General features: G+C 35.0%; 1 long non-coding RNA gene across 1 annotated transcript; it reads left to right on the top strand.

Moving 5' to 3' along the window:
- The first annotated feature begins 20,053 nt into the window (after positions 1–20,053).
- On the top strand, positions 20,054–21,336 carry LOC138123531 (uncharacterized). The gene is made up of 2 exons (XR_011156847.1): positions 20,054–20,942; positions 21,010–21,336. It is a non-coding gene; the product is annotated as an uncharacterized lncRNA (long non-coding RNA).

Raw genomic sequence — 21,336 nt, forward strand, 5'->3', positions numbered from 1 at the left:
AAACGATTAAAACGAATAATTAGGTTGTAGAATTAAATAAAAAATGATACAAACATTTTAACTGATATTATGAGTTGCAAGCTTTCATTTTGATTTTGACAATAAAGTTCCTTCTGAAAAAATACAATGAATTTAAGTGTGAGAAAGTTTCACTTAGAAATGATTTTCGTTTAGGAAAACGCTTCGACAGTGCTGAATTTTACTAAATACTTTTCATTTATGAAGTGAAGACATTACAACATTACTGATATCAATGAAAATTTCACACAATATTCTAGTGAAATGTGTTCCAATTTGGTAAGCATTTCCATCAAAGGGTGTATGGGATTCACGAACTAGGATGTATTTTGTTTTTGGGACAAAAAAATTACAACAATGGCATATGAGTCTGTCTGTACCCACTGGTAAATAAAAGCTTCCCCAACAGTAAATCCTCTGGCAATAGTGCGGTAGCTTAAACCCTCATCGGCTAATGTCACATGCATTCACCGCGACTCAAATTTCTAGAAACAAGATCCACCTCTCAGAAATAATCTTTATATCCAGCACGTAGGTTTTATGCTTCTTTATAATATGGTGTTATTGAGAAAGTCGACAACGAGATTGAATAACATCTGACATATGAAAATTCGTTTGAAAAGTATCCTTGTTAAAAATAATTTATAACGTTATCGCATAAAACATACTTACTTCATTGCAAAGACTTAAAGTTCGAAACTTACTTAGGATGAATTTGCAATTACAACTATAAATTTAGTAACGAGCACCTAGGTAGAAAAGCTTCGTCATGAATTATGCATGAATGGAGTTTTTCCGGTTTCACTCAACAGAAGTATTAGATGTTTGTTGTTGACATTTAAACTTCTGGATAATGAGAGCATATTGTTAAATAATTTATTAAACTCGATAAACTTCTTGACGAAAACTTTAACAGAGTTCTTATGTTTTTTGCGAATTGTTGAGAAATACAAATTTGAATTTAAATGGTGTAAGAGTCTGATAAAAATATTATTACGAAAAAGATTTTTTAACCAGCATAATTTTCGACATTTGTTTTTAAAACTGAAGTATTTTGTGTAATACCATAAGGATTCAAGAGTTAAAAAAATTAAACTAGTTTAACAATCAAAAACTAGTTTTATATAAAAAAAAAACTCCATTCTATTATAGAGATAAACGTTGACAGTTACAAATAATTTCATGAAGTCTAGTCATCATTAATTTTCCGGTTTTTTTTTTCATAAATCCGTACAAACCCGCTCATTCAATGAAATCAAGTTTTAGCAAATTAATTCCATACATTTTTTAAGCTTGTCGTTTAAACCTCCTGTGAAAAATATAGTGTCAAAACAATTTTTAAAACTTAGGCTTTATTAAATTCAGGCTGAAGGAGATAATTTAGTTCCTGTATGCTTTAAAAGCTTAGAGCCGGTTTTACCAACGCCAGTTAAAGTTAATTATAGGTTAAAATGCTTCGTTACTTTAGTTACCGATTGTTATAACAATATTTTCGTATATGTATTTTAATCTGTAGTTAAATTTAATTCACGTTGGTGAAACCGGCCCTTAGTCTTTTAGTCTTTGAAAAATCCTCTACTAAACAATTCTTTAAACTCCCAGGATTTCGTATGAATAATTATTCAGATTTAATTTTTTTAAGACAGATTTGTTGTACAAACAAAGGACATTCTTTGCTGAAAACAAACATTTTCAGTCATGTGCCGGTTAAATATAAACAAATGTCATTCGTGTCAAACAGCGGGAAATTCAAACTTTACACTGTTCCGAATGGTTTACTTTTTTCAACGCCTACTCCAAAAAGATGGGATTACAAGAAAAAATGAAATGGAATTGCTGGCAACATTGTTTTCTTTTTACGTAACTATGCCTTCAAAAAATGTACTTAAATGTTGGTTGTAGTCGATTAGGATATGTTGCACGCTAATGATTCTGCACACTGACAGCTGCTGTTTTACCAGAGCGACCTTATTTAGCAGGATTATACCATTTTATGATACTTATTCGCTGCTCAATATTGAAATTTACAATTTTAAATGCACGAAATATTGTTACATAAATATATTTTTGTGATCCTCAATTTTTTTTTGTAAAAACAGCGACATCCCTTGGCAATATGAAGAAAACTCACTCCAATTTTCGTAGCCACTCTGTATGTAAAGTTCTGACTTGTGAATTGAAAAGACCCACCTTTCAACACTTTCCAGACCCAATTTCTGCCAGTTGGTGATGCCAAAATATTTTTTATTCATATCTTGGACGTCCTAAACTAAGCAAATTCCTGCAAACAATTTTCTAAATAGAACTAATTTAATATTTTCTCACCTCATTTTCTAAACTCAGTGTATAATTAAAATTCTCATACAAAATTACTTTGATCAAAGAAACAAATTAAAAGTTAAAATTTGTTAACGACTGTAATGCGAAATTATGGATAAGAAATATGCAAATAACATTCATAAATCATTGATGAGAAAAAAGTCTCTTCAGTGTAATTAGTCCCACTAGATATTTTGCGACGCAAACAAAAAGGAACCAATCCAGCTGTTGCCCATCGAAGCAATTGTGTTGTGTTTAAAATACAATCAATAATTTTTTACGAACAATATTTTTGCGTATAATTATCGCTAACATTAACGCAAGACCTCGATTTGTCTTTGTGTGAATTTACCATTGATAATCACGAGAACTGTTGACATTTTCTTTTTTGTGCTCAGCCGTCTAATAACAGCAAGCACTTGTAAGGAATCGATAATTGTATTTGTCGCCCATTTACGTTTCTTATTTCTCTTGGTGGCTCCTGTCAATTGCTTTTCAGGCGAGTTCATCTGAACGTTAAGCCATCACATGGTAGTAGCACTGGTGCAAAACCGACCAGAGATCAACAACCCTCCTCCCGACGACACAATGCCAATTTCGACTGGTCTTTGCTCTTCATATGTAGGCCACATCTGCACTTACTTTTCATCCCCCACCGGGCAAACGTCTGGAAGAGTATCGCGAAGCATCTACTGAGCACAAGTGTGTGACAGGTATTAACGAGAGCCGTCTCTGGGGCGAGTCATTGTGCTAAATCACCGGTAGTGTTGCGTAGTTGCTACTGTGTCGGAGCCGGGGGCGAGGGTTGGTTCAGAGAGCGACAGCTGATGTGGAGACAGGGTGCATTAACATTTGTTCCGACCTGCTGGGCACAGGTGGGCACATTTGTACAGCTCGAGAGAAATTCGAGCAGAGATTTCCTTTGCGCCGCGTATCCTGGAATTATTACGGCAAAATGCGGGAATTCTCCTGGACGGGAGTTGAAATGTTGACCTGTCAGGGTGGAACAGAAGCAATAGCGTTTTACATAAATAAAATAGGATCGATCGCAATGTTTGTGTAATTTTCTTGGTGGGACGGCCGTAGTGAAACACGTCATATTCAGGAACAGCTGACGGCGCAGTTAGTGATAATTTACATTTTCAATTTATGCACTACGAGGCACTGTCTTTTTCTATGTTTGGAATTTATGCGCCAAAGAAAAGGATACCATAAATTATAGACAGAGGAATGTAAATTTAAATGTCTGGCGCTTTTATTCAATTTGAAATTCGTTGGCGTTTGACATTCTCTTTGCGTGAAAGGATAACTGTCCTGCTCCCTCTTTATTGCAACAATTTGAGAAAATGGATACCGGAACCGGGGAAATCCGGAACACTTAGGGGAAATGCTGACGCAGAAATTACACACGATAATGTGACTCGAAATTTTTTCCCTTGAGGAACACGAATGACTAATATGAATTTTGTTATGATCAAATCGTTGAGTCAAGAATGAAATTTTCTCCAGGACACTTCCACTCTAAAATCGACTTTACAAAGAATGAAAAAAAGAGGAAGTTTCTATTGTGTTTCTTAATCGAATTACGTTTTTCCATTAGAAAAATTAATTTTTAATTACGGGAAGAGAGGTGTTCCTATTAATATTAATTAAGTGCTTAATTAAATTTAATTAAAACTGTGGAACTTGATAGTGTTTATAATTATTTAAATTTAAGATATTCGTTTCTAAACTGATACATTTCTCATGTTAAGAAATATTTTTCCGTTACTCTCCTTTTTATAGTAGACCAAATTAATTAGTTTAAAAAAAAATCACTGGTGTAATTTTTATTCTTCAAAGAGTAATTTCCTTTACTGAGATACGAGTATGATATTGTATTAATTATCTTTAACTTTAACGGTTAGTTAATGAAATAGAATTTGTTTGTAGTGATTCCAATATGTAACTGTTTGAAGTTAAATCTTGATATTTATCTGGCAATGAATTATTTTTTGGATCATCTTTACAAACAATACTTACTTTTTAACCAGTTAAGGCGTTCAAAGTGGACTTTTTTTATTTCACAATTTGGAGATCCTTATTTTTCTACCGTGGAGATTATAGTCAAGGGAGCAAAAGGGACAGGAAGGAAAAATTAGTGGTGGGACAAAGAATGTGAACAATTGGAGAAGGCAGCAGTAGAGGTGTTAAGAGAATAGAAGATGATCAAAATCGACAGAAATAGATTCCTAGAAGTGAAAAGAAAATACACAGAGAGAGATATAGAGAGAAGAAGAAGCAGAAGAGGAAGAGGGAGGAGAAAGAAATAAAAGAAATAAGAACAGAGACGGAGGGACCGAAGGAATAGTAGAGAGAATGGTTGAAGTATGAATGGAATATGGAGAGGAGAGCGATTTCCAGTAGACTGGAGAGAAGATGTATTCGTAATCTTCCCTATTTACAAAAAGGGGAGAAAAACAGAACAGAAAACTACCGAGGAATAACTCTCCTAAACACAGGGTATAAGTTGCATGCGTCAGTCTTGGTTGAAAGGATGAAGAGAGAGATCAAGGAAAAGGGAGTGGTGCCGGACAGTCAGGCAGGGTTCAGGGTTCACTCATCCATTTGCAGAGTAAAAACACAAACAACGCAAAAAGTGAGGTTAGATTTAAGCAGCTAATCCGTGATCTGTAATCCATGGCGCGTTCGACTATTCAACGCCAACTTTGAGGATAATTTAAATGAACACCCGATAGTATGTAGCCTGCTCTTTAAATGTTTTACTTGGATAATAAATTAGAATAATTACATATTTCTTCCCAAATTCTTCCGAATATTTTGAAATAATCAACACTTTTGATAGTAATTTTTTGCAACGTTAAACCAATAAATTTGGAAGTTTTTGAAGTTGTGAAAAAACATTTTTTTGCATAAACTTTTACGAAATTGTAAATGATTTTTCAGTGGTTTAACAACTTCAGAGTATCTTATTCAGCACATATGTTATTCTAAGACTTCACCACGTCAGTTTCTGGAACATCGATACATGTAATTTAAAATTCCTAATCGATATTGCAATTACAGGTATTAGAAGCATTTGCATAAAATATTGGTACGTTGCTCGACCGTACTAATAACAGGAACATTGCTTTACTGTTTAATAATAATAAATCTCCGAATCTTTGATAAGCTCCAGGAAAATGTAAAAAATTACATTTTCCTTTCGTAAATTTTCTCTGCATTGTTTACACAACGCTTGCATCAGCGTGCAACATGTTTGCAGCAGAAGTGTGCAATATTTCTGCAGCGTTCGTGTTGGCAATCTGCATGCCCATCGACAAACTTCGCACTATTTGCAGTTTGGGCAAAAAATTGTGGACTTGGCGTCTGCAGTGAGTCGTTAGCGCGTTTCCCATTTCATTAATGACTTTTATAATTACTTTAATGCGAGTGTCAAAGGAACCGAATTACGTGAACCTTTTATTTTTATGCGGTTTCGTGTTCTTTCGTGTTGTACCCGGTCGTGACACATAAAGGCAGCAATTATCCAAAATGACAAACACTATGCACTGCGCAATTACGCCCCGCACCGACCGCTCGAAAATAAAATTGTAGCGAGAATTTTATTTAAAATTCTTGTTTGTCAGAATCCTGATGCAGCTTTTTATAATAAGCTCCGGTGTACAGGAGAAAAATATGATTTTAATTAAAACTTTTCATAAAACAAAGTTAAAAAGTCGGGATTGTGCATCAAAGAGATCCAATTCCATCCACCTTTTCCAACAATGACAAGTTTTAACTGAAATTCTCCGTGAGGCGGAAGAATTCAAAAAGCTCCGTAATCGCTGCATGCACACGTGAAAAGGATGGCGAGTTTCAGGCTGAAATATTCACGTTTGTTACCGTGCATCAGGCTTGACCTAGTTGGGATGCGTGTATGGAACGTTATGGTCCTTTAAACAAGCCATTCCTTTTGAAAGACTCATTTCAAACGCTACATGATTCTTGAATCGGCAATAAGTCTTCCTAAGGGGACTGAATATAAGTGCTATAATCCCACACGGTACCATTGCGAGTTGGTAACTCTCGATATAGTCCTTATTAGCACTGATTTATAACGTCTACGGCTTCGTTCGATGCAAAGTGTCAGTCTATCGATTCCAGTAACAAGATTAGTTGTTAATTATGGAGCCGCGTCATTGCTTATTGCTGTTAGTGCATTGCTGCCAACCAACTACCATTCCGCACTATTAATTTTAATGGAAATATACGATCTTTTAATATCTGATATTTAATGGCGATTACACTTGGAAAGATGCTGCCGCTGCCAAGGATTCTACCATATAGGAAGGAAGAAGAGACACAGGGGAAAGCGATTTACTGATATATTCATGTCTCCTCGAAAATCCAATCTTATTGCAGCAAAGAGGATTTGCTATTTCCATAGATATCAGTCTAGTTTTTACTCACTAAACTCAAAATCAGTTTAGTTTCATTTCGGATTTTATAAATTTTAATTATCTTGTTATTGCAGAAGTAAACTCTCTCAATTTCGACATTTATCTTATTTAATTATTATAAAAACGTCTAGCTAGAACAGTTGGGTACAATGTGACAGTGTGTATAAATTTATGACAACTATTTATTTCTTTTAGAAAAGGTAAGGCAACTTTTTTTGTTTTTGAGTAAACCGTTATATAAAATGTAGTCACGTTCTATGCAAACATATTGACATATTCCCCAAGATATAGTAGGATTATTTTTACTTTCCCGCTTTTTGCAATACTTTACAACATCCCTGACGCTGTAGAACATCATAGCCGCTTTCTAGCGCAGAATGCGTAACAAGGAAATTTGTCTAGCAGGTACGAGAGTTTCAGGGAGCTGGCAAATGTAGTAAAAACAAAAATATCCAGCATTAGTTGCATGCACAAGAATGCGATACCAACCCTTATATTTGCCAAATAGGTATAATTTTCCTAGCATTATGTTCTGAACTTTTTTAAAATAGAAAAAAATATTGTATTATACTCGTTTTATAAGCCATTTTGTCGCACTTGTTTGCTTTATAGCACTCGTCGCTGCGCTCCTCGTGCTCTAAAAAACGCGTGCGACAAAATGGTGTCTTATAAAACTCGTATAATAAATTACTATTGTAATTGCAAGAAGATTAAATAAAAACTTAAAAATACATACATAATTTCTTTTAAATCAATTTTAGTCATGAAATGAGACAATTGAGTATGTATATTTTATAGTTATTGCTATAACGACCATGAATATCAATGTATATTGTTAATCTGAGTTAATGAAAAGAAAGTTATAACTCCCGAATTTAAACAAGCAATAAAAACAATGACAAGTAATAAAAATGTGATATTGTTGGATTTGAGCAATGGTATGTTGCTAATAACAAATTATTCCGTAAATTATGTCCGGTGTAAATTAGATTTTTCATTATTAAAGACAATAGGATAAATTGATTTACAAATACATAAAACATATTGTAAACTCATTGTGAAAGACTAGAAAATTAATAATTGTAAAACAGAAATAAAAAAAAAATTGTATGCATCACATTTGGTTTTAGAAAGAGATCTACGAGTATAATGCAAAAATGGGAATGAGATAATTATTTAACACTTTTATTTTAAACTTTCTCTCACCAAAGCATATGTAAAAAAATCAAGCCACAATGAGAATCAAAGTCCCATAATTGGATAACCATAGGAGAAATGAATCTCTTGGTCGGGAAAGGAAATCTACTCATGGTTTGGGGTTAAATGATTTACAAATCCCTTCACTGAGAGAACAGACGGTTCGTCAAATAATAAATAAGCAATCAGGTTCCATAATTTACTAACTGTTAGAAACAGTAGAGGCAAGCTTAAATCAAGGGAGGAACTAATAAGGGAGTCAGTCAACCGCAGTTGAGCCGAAACGACTGAAAGGAAGTGAAAAAGAAAGAGATTTTTATAGTAAAAAACAAATTGAATAATAAATAATAATCATGACGGGGAAAGAATTATTCAAAATATCAATAATAAGTTAAAAATAAAGAAAGTAAAATCAGGAATATGCAGGCATAAAATGTTTGTGTTGCTATTTGCATTCTGATGGGATCGCTGGAAAAGTTTGCAAAAGCAGAATTAAAAACGAAAAATAAGAGTGGACTGACTTTCTTGTAAGACTACAAAAATTATACTTACTTAAGTATAAGTACATTTTGTTACTTTGCAAAATGATTTAAAAAAAAAATTCAAGTAGATTGCTTCTCGTTTTCTGTTCTAAAATTTGGTTTCAAGCATTTATGTCCCAAAGTAATTTAACAATAGAAAAGAAGAAAAACTGGAGTACATTAGAGTAATAGGATTAATTATGTGGAACAATGCTTAAACGAAGCTTTCCATGCTGATCCATGCTGACAACTGCTGTTAACACAAGGAAATTGATATTATCTCTTGTGTTAAACAGAAATAAGTTGCAATTAAGTGATATTAAAAAAAAATAAAAACAGCTATACCTATCTAAACTTTTTAAATTATTAATCGTTTGATAACTATTCATATCCAACAATGATAATTAAAATATCTCACTTCTTTTGAGTCTTGCACGTTCAATGATAAACAGTACGTTCAAAAATAAATTTACTCAAGTCTCTTGCAGGTCCACAGATCAGAAATTTGCAACTATGTGTATGAAGTAGTGACTACCATTTCAAATTGTGGTTTAATCAGCGACTTGTTTTTGTTTCACATCAAATACCAACGTTAGAGTTCGAAAATATTACTTGAATTTGGTAATTCGATGGAGGCAATCGCTTCCTGAACTATTCCGTAATTGAAAAGCCGCTATAAAATAGATGAACTATTTCGAACGAACCCGTTGTTTCTCCCAGTTTTCATTTTCAGTTTGCAAAAACGAAACAATAGTAATGAAACCGACACAACAACACAGTTATTTCTAAAGCTTTTTAGTGGATGATGTTGAATAGTACATGCACGTGCATATGGCACCGTAATAAGCTATGCACTCGTCGTTGAGTGTGTCAGAGAGATAGAGGGCACTAAACACATATAGTACGGGTCCATATCCGTCCCCTCGTATATGTAAATGACCAGGAGAGGGAAAACATATTACATGAACCGAGTCTGATAGGATAATAATATGTTACACCACAGCTCCTATCTCTACATCAGTAATTGCTTTATCTCAATCTGTATCGCTAAATCACCTATTTATGCTTATCTCTGTCGGCGTTGGGGTTTTTCAGCTGTCCTACCTTTTGTCTTGCATTTGCTTAATTTATGGACCTCATTAAAAGCGTTAACGCGTTGTGGAGATTTAGTCGATTTATTACGAGTATATTTTCGCACCGAATGGACCTCCTTTAAATATTCGTTTGTTGCCATTGGCACCTGTACGAGGAACAAATTCTTGTGGCGTTTATAAAGACTCAATTGTCCACTTGTACGTGTTCCGTTATTAGAAAACTGTTGTCGCCCATAGATGGAAATTGCTGAATAACGACGATTACTACGCTATTGTCTGGGATTTTTGCAAAAGCGTCACAAAAGTGTCGTCGCATTGTTTCACATATTGCAATTTATGTGGAATCTCACTGAAAAAGGAACAAACTAATGGAACTTTGTGGAGACTATAAATACTCGTAAAAATTACAGTGGGAATATTTCGCATTAGGTGTGCATTTTCAAGAACGGAATACGAGATGATGACAAAAGTGGTGTTTAGACTCTTGGGAAATTTGTGAGAACAAAACAACAAATATATTTGCTGTGTTTTTTAAGGAAAGGTGTGCGATAACATTTTATACAGCCGGGCACTTCTTGGAAAGCTCCTTTTTGTTTAGGTGCTAGTTGCATTCTTTACGCATTTATCGCTCAAAAACCGTAACCGAACAGAAACGATTTACTATGTTATCCATAACAGATGATCTTACTCTGATATTTTACAGCACTTAGCTTACCTTTCACTCGGATAAGCGGAAAATTACAGGCTGCATAAGTTACACTGATGAAAAATTGTCAAATTGTTAGGGTAAATATGACAACTATGTTAATATTGTGTTAATTATTGACGTTCAAACCGATTCAGATAATAAATAAAAAAATTAGTATTTTCAAACGTAACGAATAATACTGGTCCTTACCATGCAGGTAAAAAACAATGATTGATGATCAATACATCTCAAATTATAAATGTACAAAATATCCAAATATGTAGTAGAAGATCTTCTTGTGCTTCGCCCAGCTGTCGACCTCGACTTCGTCTGGGTCTTCAATATCTGGACTTAGCACAAAAAGAGTCACTTCTAGTCTTAATGATATAATAATCTACTATTTTACGACTTTGGGGATGGAAACACATTTTTCATAGTCTCTTGTTTGGAAACGATTTTCGATAGATACTAAGCAACTATTTTCTGTCATTCTGTGCTACAGAATAGTTTGATATCATATTGATAATCGCAATATTGATTCTCCTTATTTAAACCTCATGGAAAACATGCCGGGTAATATTCATCACTTAATTCAAAATCAAAAATAATCAAAATAAAAATATTCGATAACTTAGATTAACCCCTTGAGGAAGTGAATAATGTTTGAAAAACAATTAACAAACTCTACTTTTGACGTTTAAAACTATTACTTGAGTAAGTGACGAATAAAATTATCTGCGTTTTATTTAAAGATAAAAAATTGAAGACTGGGTTTTCTATGATATCATAGATAACAACATTATAAAAAATCCCGAAGCTGCAAATGAAGGGTTCTGGGTACATCTAGTTTAGCAAAAAAATGGTTTAGATTGGAAAAGTGAATTTTGAGGATGTATGTGAAATCAGGACAGTCAATTCATTGACCATCTTCTCAGTTCGAGAAATACAAAAGTATAAAAGCTGCACAGAAGCTTCCTGCTTCAAATCGACAAGCGAAAACAGAAAAACTAATTGCCCAGGCAAAAGAAGAATGGGTCAGCAGTAAGGGCCCACAGCACCAATTGTTCAAGGATGTGATGTTTTCGAAAAGAAAGCTCTACTTTGACAGTAATAATTTACGACAAACAAAAACTAAAAGATAATCACTCAGAAAAGTACAGCTATCAAAAGAGCTTTATGAAACAACACTAATGATTACTACGTCATGATGGATGATAAATGATACTTTGGGTGTAACTTGCTGAACCTGAGCTTTTTGAATCTGCACATAAAAACGATATTGTCAATCCTGAAAAAACGTTGGCTTAAGCTTATTGTGTGGCAAACAATTTGCGAAAGTGGAAAAAGACGTTTGTTGTGAAGAAAAGAAGTGTTGACTTTTATCATTTTTTAAAACTGCGACGTTCCACATTTTTCTTTATTCAAGCTTGGCTACTTCTCATTATCTATTACAATTACGATTAGGTAAAACAGGGAATTCTCCAAAAACACCAGAACAAATTATTCCTAAGAGAAAGATGCTGAAGAAAGAAAATTAAGAATCTGACCACTTTTCTCAAGATTTGGTAGAGCACGCTTTAATTTGCCAATATTTCGATCGATATTTTTTACTTGAAAGAATCGAAAGACAGGAAATATAAAACACGACTGGCAAAAAACCCAACTATAAATTCTCTTCTTGATCGTGGGCAATAAATTGCTTTTTCTTCCTTATTAATTATACGATTAAACTGCGATAGCTTAATTTCTTTAATTAATATAATTTGGGTCTTTATTTGCTTTAATTTTTTTGCGTTTTTTTACGTAACCGCAGTCTGGGTTGAATAAATGCCCAGAGCAGGTAGGTAATAAAGAAAAACAGTATTAATAGTGTAATTTGCTGAAAGTAATTGTGTTTAGCAGACACAACAAAATTTGTTGTGGGTTGTTAGAGGCGCCCTTTAAACTCGGAGGTGGCCCCTCGCGACTTATTATTTATAGCTCGACCGTAGGCCGCAAACCAGAGCCGGATCAGTATTTATCGCGACTCGGCAGACATAAACAAGTTTCCCCATGCAGAGATGTTCCATTGTTGTTTTAGGACGGCCAAGTCTGGCTCTGCAGCTGTCCCTAAATAATAAATACATTAGAATTAAGCCAGAACAATTTGACTTATTCAATCGAAAGTAAAATCTCGAATATCTTGTTATGCGAACCGGCAGTTGATTAATAGCCAACACGACAGCCAGAAGCGAGATTTATGGTTGATTAGCTCACTATCAGATCCTGGATGCAAATTCACGGAAACGCGGCCATTTCCAGATCCAGATCGACAATTGCACTAATTTCCCCAATATTCTTTGTCACTCGAATGCAACGTAAAAGCTTTTAGTCATGCCTGTAAATGGCTGGAAACACATTAGCATGGACGTAAGAAGGAACGACGATAATGAATGTTCAACCCACTGCGGTTATTTTGACAGTTCGGATGATTGATAGGACTGATAAAGTTCGAGTGGTGGTTTTGCTAGACGAGACTATTATAAGTAGTGCAGCTGTTGCCAGGACTTTTATAACAATAATAATAACAATATGGCCGTGCGCAAATTAAACAACTCACTCCCATCAAATTCAATCAACCGTGCTGATGGGGTTAAAAGATTATGGTTGTGGCCTGCACGGCTCCAGGTTTAAATCTGTCATTTCACAGATAAAGAGGCCCCTGATAAAGCTCATTAATTTTTTTGAACGGTCCAGTCTCATTAACATTTCTTGGGGAGTGATTGATTAACTTTTGGCCAAATTTGGAGCCATCGACTCCGTCCCGTCGACGTTTGGTCCATCATCAACAGACGCGTTACTTAATCAAATTAATTGGTTTTGAAGGGTGGCTCCAATAACTTCTGAACTCGGACGCGCCCAAGAATCCATTAATTGAAAAAAAATCTTTGTTCGATACTTCCCTAGAAAGTGAGTGTATCCATAGTTACCAGTGGGTGAAGGTTCACTTTCGCTCACTGTCTTTCGCGCACGCACCACAACCACTTATGAACAACTACTTTGGTCAGTCTACAAAATGCTGGTTTTCTGGAAATTTTATTCAACTGTGAGACATAACTATCGGTTTATAACGGCGGCGGCGCCTGGGATTTAAAGTACAATTTATTCTTAAAGACTGCCAAGACATAAATTGTAATTTCACAACAATGCACACACCAATAAATTCGTACAAATACGTCCCAACAGATTCACTTTACTTTGTTTAGATTTATGGTATAATTTTCAAAGCCACAAAATTATGTACAATTTTGATTACAAGATGTATAAAAAGTCGTCAAACTGTTGATAGTTCCAGTTTACACCTACAATAGTTGTTTTGGTAAAACGAAATTGAGAATTAAATTGTTGGTAGGTGCAAGTGGAGGAAACAAATTTGTTTCTGCAAATGGAGTCGCTATTTCTTTTACACTTTTTTAGTTATTGTCTTTCCAACCGAAGATTCCAAAAAGGAGCAAAATAACCAATAGCTACAAATAAAAATTTGGCATCTAACCTCACTTTTGGCATTATTTGTGTTTTTAATCTGCAGACTGACGGCCGGTGCGTTCACAATCGACTCTTCCACGCCAACTTTGATGGCACATTTAAATGAACATCCGACATTAATTTGCTGTATGTTTCATATTTTCAAACTTTAATAGCATCAAGTTCCACTACTAAAATAGGGTTTGCGTAAAGATATATATTAAATTGTTTAAATTCGTACTTAGCTTGGGAGTAAAAAGTTATGAAAAAGAACTGTTTCTGTGTGAGTCATTGGTAGAATAATTCCAAATTTCGTAACTGGTTGGGCCGCTTCGGTCGGCAACAGCAGTGCAGCCCATGTATTATCCCTGAGCGGTCGTTGAAATTTTTTACCAAAACAAAAAAGAATTAATTCAATACGTGTCATAATTGAATTTGTCATGCGTCTCGATACGGCCCTGTGACGCTGGATGAATGGCACTTTTTGTTATTATTCATTGTAAATGTGTATGCGAGACGTCGAAGGCTGATCTGTAATTCCGTCACACATGGGCAGCAGTTTGATTTCACGGAAAAAATAATATGTACTGCACCCATAAAGCACAAAGAAACTACACGATAAAACAATTATGTATTTCATTATTATCATGCGGGTAATATTATGGATACGTGGTTTTCTCGCATTCTTGCCTTTCCAGAAAAATTTAATGTATTCCTACCCACATCGTAAGTTTGCGTTGCAGCAAATTTATTTCCGTTGTAATTTCCCCCGAGGAGCTATTTTAATAAGTTAGAAATAAATTAAGTAAGGCTACGCCCACACCGACCAAGATAACAGGTGTTCCTCTCGATGTGAGTAGGCCAAAATCTTGTCCCACTAATAATAATTAGGCAAACAAGAAATAAATTTCGATGTTTTTTCTACGGCAAATATTCCTCGTAAAAAAACCTTCCCATAATAGAATTAACACTAGCCCGCAAGTTGGAAATTTGGACGCGCTGGAGGAGGGTTATTTTAGCACCAGTACGCTATTTTTCACAGCGTCTACAGGAGAATTATTTCGCTAATTGGATGAAAAAATGAAGTACACACAAAAAGGAATTTTACCTTTGAAAGGACGAAATTATGACCAGGTAAAAAAGCAGTTTTTGTAATTGTTAACCTTTCGTACGTAAGCACGTTAGCATACTTATTTATAAATCAACATTGCCATTCCAAATATGCTTTTAATTAGAACGTCCAGTTATGTTATTCATTTGATAGCTGGTCCACATGACACCTTTCGTTTAGCAAACACAGGGCCGGCTCTGTTAATATTTACTTTTAAACACATTTACATCTTCAGAATTAACATAATAGATTATTTCTAAATAATAAATAAAAAGTTTTATACAATTTGGAAACATAAAATTGGCATGTGCAATAAAGTGTAACACTCTGTGGATTAAAATACATATAACAATTTTTTAATTCAGTATCTAATAACCCTTGATAGCTGTAGCATAATAAAATATTTTTCAAAAATACTATGCAGGATATTTCACGAGTGAGCCCGATGGAATTGAAAATGCAACCCACAATACATTTGCAAAGCAAACCTGGATTTGGACGCGGAAAGTATACTTACATGAAAGCACATGTTATCATGTAAATGATGATAATGTAAACAAATAATATTATTAGAAAGGTAATGTATAAATTCCTGCCCCGGGCGTTACCATTTTCAGAATCACCTCAATTAAATAAATACATAGTTACTCGTATTATAGAAAAGCCTGTAATGTAATATTCAAGAATTAATATTTTCACCAAGAAACATTAATCCATTAAGGAATTATAAAACAGTTTTTTATATTTTGTATGTCAACTTTTATTTCTGCATTGACATTGATCGCCTTTGACATTCTGATTCCCACAAACAATGCTTTCTCTCCACGCGAGAGCCATTCCTGTCTGCACACATGTGGATATTTAAAATAAGACAAGTCCGCTTGCTTCCCTTTTTTCGTCTTCGATCGTGGCCATTAGCTTGTCGTCGATCCGTTCTGATCCGAAGTGATTTAATCTACTGAATTGTAATGAAAAAGTTAACATTGATGATGCGACTTAAGCTTTAAAGTAGATGCAAATCATAAGCTGGAACGTCGTTAAGGCCTCACATTCAGATCTGGGAGATAAGATCTACAAGAGGCACAGCAGCTAGAACGCAGACATTTTAACGTAAACGGATTGGGACTCAATGTCGCGTACTGCTCATATATTCTCATATGGATTCATATCTAGACAGGGGATTAGGCCGCGGATGCACGATACTGGAGAAAAATACCGTAAAGCGTTACTTATTGCTAAATTATACGTGGGAGACGAATTATCCATGATAATAGATCCAGATTAACGAGTATGGAAATCGGGGTGTTATGCTAATGTCACTGGAACCCCCGTTTAAACAATTACGCCCATTCTTATTTGGTACGCGACACCAGGACTTTTTAAAATGTCACTTCTCCAGCACAATGGTCCCAGTTGCATTGGCCGTGACGAGGGTCTCGCCGGACCGTTCATTCAATAAAGCATGACGTTTTATACCATTACTGTTATTGCTTAGATACGGCAATATTTTCTAATCTGTCCAGTATTAATTTTTTATTGCTCGACGCCCAGGATCACACAGAATTCCCTTTTCACACTCATCTCACCACTGCAATAATTTGTTAAAGAAGTAAAATGAGAAGTTGGCGTTGAAGAGTCGATTGTGAACGCATCACTCGTCAGTCTGCAGAGTAAAAACACAAACAATGCAAAAAATGGGGTTAGGTTAGATCTAAACAGCTGATCTGCGATCCGTAATCCGTGGCGCGTTCACAATCGACTCTTAAACGCCAACTTTGAGGAGAAATTTAAGACAAATTTTTTGCAGATTTTGATTATTGATTAATTTAATTTTTCTATTAAAGCGGAAAGAATTAATTTCGTTTTTTTTTTAAACGACGGTAAGTGGTCACTCAATCAGCAGAGCGTAACATCTTGTATCGTTAATGTTATTGCAGAGGTCCAGCTCCATTTTTAATCTTCCGCCGCCCACAATTACACGGAATTCCCTTTTGGCACTTATCTCATCACATTCGCCCTCACGCCGCCGATAAATTAATCCTTATTCAATTTCATGTTTTTTCCATGTGATGGAAATAGTGCCACCTTATCATTGATTGGATGGATGGGAGGATGGCAGATGGTTCCACAGCCCGCTTGATATTTGCTGTCAACGACACGCCACCGCCGCCGATATGATTACACCACGCGCAGTTCTGTTCGTGACATTCAGACTATCGTCAGTAATGGTGTTTTGCTAATGAGGACGTGTTTTGCAACGCCGAGAATTGCATTAGAGCATCCGCCCCTACGCTCACTTCACACATAAAACGCCCTAATGAAGTGGGATTTTTTGTTCGGCGACCTGAAAGGGTTTATTAATCGATTAACAAATGCAAGAGAGCATGGAACACCTGCCGGTGGTTCCTCCTCATGGTTCTAAATTTCACAGAGGAATACTACACCACTTCTTTACGATAAATTAGTCGCGCCAGCAGTGAAAAACCAAAACCAAAACGGAACAAAAAGAAACAACACGGTTACATAATTGTTTGGAGAGTGCGTAGGTGTCTTACAAGCAACTCAGTGTGTTTTGGAAACTACCGCCAATTATTCTACCACCACTTCTACAATTTTTTCAACTTCCACTTTTGTTTGAACATTTGATGAGGTTCGTTAAGATACTGTCTTCACTTGTTAGACTTGTTTGAATCGCCTTCGCACGTTTTCTTGGGTGATGCATGATGCGGCATCTAAAAAATGCGAATTGCTCGTTACAGCGTATTATTAAATGATTGTCAGTGGTCGATGATTAACATGCATGGAACCATCCGTCCATAAACCAATTGTTCCATTGACAAGACATTTCTCCATTGAGAAACGTTGGCGCGAATTTCCTGCAATGCCTATACAGTTTTCATGCGGAGCATATAAAGCAGCCCACAAGCATTCTTCGCTTGGACTTATATAACTCAAAGGACATGATTCACATTTTACTTAGCAAAAACATTGACAGCACCAGTTAGAACAATGGACGGTCAGATAAACGTGAACATGTCTGGGATTCCATCGCATGCAGCCCGTCCTTAAGCTGTTCACCAAAGCTTGTCTGTGAGTGGCAAGAGTGCCGAGATAATGGGCTGAAACTCTTATGACACCATATTATGTTTCCGTGAATCCTTCGTAGCATGTGGTAAAACTGGAGAGGAGAATGCGCCGTGAAAACCAACTATGTATCCAGTGGCGTAACTACATTAGCAGCACTGGCAATAAAATTATTCTTGCAAAATTTTTCCCATATTATAACAATTACCAACTTTATAAATCATAGCAGGATGCTTCACCATCGTCCCTGACCTAAGTGAGACAGAAGCAAGAGACTGGGAAAATTCGAACAATTTTATTTCTGGACTTTTTTTTTTCTTTTAACAAAATTCTTTTGTTGAACCTCTTGATTGAAACACTAAAACCAATGGCTCAGTTTAGAAAAAATATAATAATTACCGATGGCTAGATTTTTCTAGAGATGGCATCAATTTTGCCATTCTGAGTTTTTTTATAGCATTTTATAACATACCAATACAATAATTCTGTTGATATTTTCCAATAATATTCTATCTACCAAAACCTCAAAAAACTACTGCCATGATTGTTCCTGCCAAGGCGATCTATAGTATATTATGTTATTAGGAGCAAAAATGAAGTTTTATGTGCTGAGGCTGGTAGTTTGGCTCGTTTAATACGTTTACCCGCTTGTTTTAAAAATTTGTTGAAAATTAATTCTGACTAATTGGAACCAAATAAAAATTAACAATGTAAAAAGCAACAAACATATGTAATATGTTTCTTAATTTAATTCTGTATAATTTTCGAAATACATGTAGCGCCTCCATTGCCCCCTCCACTGGTTACACTACTGGACATCGTATTACATTTCCCTGAATCCTTTGTAGCGTGTGGTAAAAGTGGAGAGCAGAATGCATCGTGGAAGCGAACTATCCCATGATTTATGCATGAGTTTATTCGAAGGAATTAAAAAACATCGAAACCGAAGAGTTATTAAATTACATAGCAGATGATGCAAATTCCGTTATTTCCTCTTGTCGGATCAAAATCCAATTCGACGCGGTAATACATCAAATTGATGAAAAAATCCTGTTGGGCCGCTATAAATTCTCCGATATAGGTTCGAATTCTGGGCCGGGGTGAAACGAAACCACCCCTCTTGTTCACATGTCTGCCGCACCCTTTACAAGGCACATGTCTCTGCATGAGGCAATTATGCAGTTTCTATCCCGTGACCTCTGGGGCTCGTCGAGCCAGTCGAAGCGGCCTGGAAATAACAGGACCACTAAGTCCTAAGCCCGTTCGGTACAAAATGTGTCTTCATTGCTACCAAAATGTGAGTTAGTAGAAAAGAATAATTGTATGTAATTGCAAATAAAACTTTTTAAAAATAAAAATTTACTAACTTTCAATGGTAGGTTTTTTTTTCTCAAACCATTAAAAAAATGCAATTGTAAACAGCTAACTCTAATTAATACCCAAGTGGTATTAATTACATCAAAATTTTCTAGAATAACTCTCCTGTCATAAACAAAACCAAAATATTTTGTTTCTATTTTATTTTTAAGTTGTTTAATATTGGTATCTCTGGTAATTCGATGATATTGTGTATAATTTTCTTATCTTCGTTTTCTAAATTATGAGACTATCGGAATTAATCTTTTTGAATGTTTTATATACAGGGTGCCTTAAAATTCGCGAATTCCGAATTCAGAGCGTGGTAGGGAAAGACCCAGTGGAGCTCGAAAAATACTTAGAAAAAAAAAAGCTCTTCCTGAAGAAGATATAAGCACTTAATTTTGTTCTATACATAGCAGCCTTCGTATCTACAGTTACAAAATACTATTCTAGTCCTGTATATACTTTACTGTATCAGTATTAAGTTTATAGCAATAGATATCCAGTCAATAATCCATACACCTTTACCTAATTCATCCGTACAATCTCCCAATAAACATCCTGTTTTGACAGTATTTTCACCATGGTCTATACGTATATTATGAATAGATCGTTATTAGTTAGCCAATCTAATTTTCTTTGTGGCTAGGCAACTGAATAATGAAGAATTCCAAATATGAATATTATAGATGAAAAATTTACTTAGGGCCAGTTTACAAAAGCGAAATTAAGTTAATCGTAATTAAATGCAAGATTAACTGAACACGTGATCAAATTGAACCAATCGAAGTTTCGGATTCATGGGTTAATCGCGCATTAAAATTTAATTCGAATTAAATATTTAATTATCTTTCTATAAACTGGCCCTTAGAGTTTTTAATGAAATACATGAATGATTAATTGATTATAAAGTCGTAAAGAAAAAAGAATATATGTATTGTAATATTAGATTCGATTTAACAGAAAGACCCATTAAAACCATTAAGAAAAAAGAAAAGAAAAAATATTCTGACATCAAATTTTCTCCAGCGCAGATAGATGGATTTTTACCTGATTTAATTCCAGCAGAATAGCTGTAGCAAAAGCATTGGAATTAGGCAGTTGAATATGCTCGTACTAAAAAGCTTTTCGAGATGGGATAAAGAACAAAAAAGGACCATATCAATGGCGAAGACACATGAAGAAGGAATAAAATTGATAGGAAAAAAGTGGTCTACGTGACAACAAAGAATTATTATTCTGCGATAATTTAGAAAAAAAATATTTGTGGAAAATTTTCAGACTTATCGAATTCCAGAAATTTTATCGTGATTGACTTGACAGTAATTATCAGATAAAATAAGCTATATAAGTTGAGACAGATCGCTGCACCTTGACAGTTTCTGTATTTGTCGAGTTTCAAGAAAATACACCGACGATGAGTTGTTGCTCATGCTCCAACAACCATAATAAATTGGTCACCATTAAGAACCCAAATTCTGGCCTAGTCTTGGACGCATCTGAGTCCCACGTGAAACTGCAGAAATATACCGGAAAATTATCCCAGTTATGGATGTTGGAATGTATCGACCACGGAAGATTTGTTATTACCAACAGGGATAACAGGTGAGCGTGTTTAATTAATTTTTACTGACAACATTTTAATAAACTAGATATTTCGAATTATTATCAGTAAGGCGCTCGACATAGAAGGGGAAGCTAAAGCGGAAGCCAAACTGATAACTTCTCTAAGAAACGAAAAAACAACCCAACAATGGTACTTCAATTCTGATAGGACCATTGTATGTCCAGAGAAGACTTTGGCTGTTGACGTATATAGGGGAAGACACACTGAAGGAACTGATATTATCGCCTTCCCCAAACATGGAAAGTTCAATCAAATTTTTCAGCTTGAATATAAATAATTTGTAATAATAATGTATTGTAACATATTATATATTATGTAATACATCCAAGAAATATAATATCTACATATGTAATTTGCTACGAAAAAAATGTA

This window comes from Tenebrio molitor, chromosome 2 (genome assembly GCF_963966145.1).
Source record: "Tenebrio molitor chromosome 2, icTenMoli1.1, whole genome shotgun sequence".
In the NCBI taxonomy this organism is placed as follows: domain Eukaryota; kingdom Metazoa; phylum Arthropoda; class Insecta; order Coleoptera; family Tenebrionidae; genus Tenebrio; species Tenebrio molitor.